This window comes from Salmo salar, chromosome 16, assembly GCF_965601325.2.
Source record: "Salmo salar chromosome 16, fSalSal1, whole genome shotgun sequence".
NCBI classification, from domain to species: Eukaryota; Metazoa; Chordata; class Actinopteri; order Salmoniformes; family Salmonidae; genus Salmo; species Salmo salar.
Genome location: NC_138306.1, coordinates 52,938,545 through 52,940,258, shown reverse-complemented (window position 1 = coordinate 52,940,258; position 1,714 = coordinate 52,938,545). Strand labels below are relative to the sequence as shown.

General features: G+C 35.1%; 1 non-coding gene across 1 annotated transcript; it reads right to left on the bottom strand.

Moving 5' to 3' along the window:
• Window positions 1-248: 248 nt before the first annotated feature.
• trnaa-cgc (transfer RNA alanine (anticodon CGC)) lies at window positions 249-324 on the bottom strand. Its single transcript has one exon. It is a non-coding gene; the product is annotated as a tRNA-Ala (tRNA).
• Between the last annotated feature and the right edge of the window lie 1,390 nt (window positions 325-1,714).

The window sequence follows — 1,714 nt, the reverse complement described above, 5'->3', positions numbered from 1 at the left end:
AAAAAGGGAAGGTGTCTGAATACTTATCAAATTATATTTATTTAAGCTAGGTCAAATTGGTTGTTGATCATTGCTAGACAACCATTTTCAGGTCTTGCCATAGATTTTGAAGTAGATTTACATTTTAGTCATTTAGCAGACACTCTTATCCAGAGCGACTTACAGTAGTGAATGCATACATTTCATACATTTTTTTATTTTTAATATTTTATTTTATTTTATTATTATTATTTAAAAAAATGTAGTACTGGTCCCCCGTGGGAATCAAACCCACAACCCTGGCGTTGCGAACACCATGCTCTACCAACTGAGCCACACGGGACCCTTCACTGCCTTCTTGGTAAGCAACTTCAGTGTATATTTGGCCTTGTGTTTAAGGTTATTGTCCTGCTGAAAGGTGAATTAATCTCCCAGTGTCTGTCAGAAAGCCAACTGAACCAGGTTTTCCTCTAGGATTTTGCCTGTGCTTAGCTCTATTCTGTTGAAATTTTTTAGGCTTGCCATAACAAAGTGGTTGAATACTTATTTACTCAAGATATTTCAGCTTTTCATTTTTAATGAATTTGTCAGATAAAATCAAACATTTTTAAAAACAGGTTTTCACTTTATTATAATACGAGTCTTTAGGGGCCTGTGTGTAGATTGGTGACAATTTTATGGGGAATAAGTTAAGGGGTATGAATACTTTCTGAAGGCATTGTATATAATTAGTAATATATAATATAGTTATTATATAATAACTGGGTAATATTGCTACAGATTTTAATAACTGTGTAATATTGCTACAGATTTTAATAACTGTGTAATATTGCTACAGAAAACTTTTCCCAAAATGGTCTTTCTCACCTTTCCGCATTCTATCTAATTTTGGTTTGACTTGCTTAAGTCTTGAGACTGATGATGGCTTGGTGACCGAAACACGTCCTTTAGACTGCTACTACAACACATCTAAAGAAATAACTTAATTTGTTATTTGATCATGTTTGATTACTTTATTTGCGTTATGAACATGTTGGGTTACTCTTGGGCTACTGCACCCAAAAATGTAGCAACATATCGCGTTAAGAGGTGGGCCCACCAGATTTTTCATTTGAAGCCTTGACGCCACCGCCTTGTTAACTTTTGTATCGCATATTGATGCCAGACTGATTGATATGTTTGACAGGTTTTAACGTGTTTATCTTTTCTTTGGAAACAGACGCTGAGACTAATACACACTGCGCAAAGACAAATAATGGTAAGAATTAAATGGTTTTAGATATCATCATTGGATGAAACACTTGGAAACACTTCACATGAGGGAAACATAGTCACCAAATAAAGTCAAAACAAAATATACTAGCTCAGTGGCGGTTGGTGTCGTTGAAGATGAAGGAGGATGATTATTTTTAATGAGCATGGCTTTATTTCTATTACAGCATATTGGATGACCGTCATTCATTTTCGATTCACCCAGTTCAATCTGTCATCGATAGATTTAGGCTACTACATGATACTCGCATTTTCCCTGTACCCCATCACGAGGTTGCTACAACCTATCAAATCAAATCAAATCAAAGTTTATTTTACACGTGCGCCGAATACAACAGGTGTAGACCTTACAGTGAAATGCTTTCTTACAGGCTCTAACCAATAGTGCAAAAAAGGTATTAGGTGAACAACAGGTCAGTAAAGAAATAAAAACAACAGTAAAAAGACTGTGAAAAATAACAGT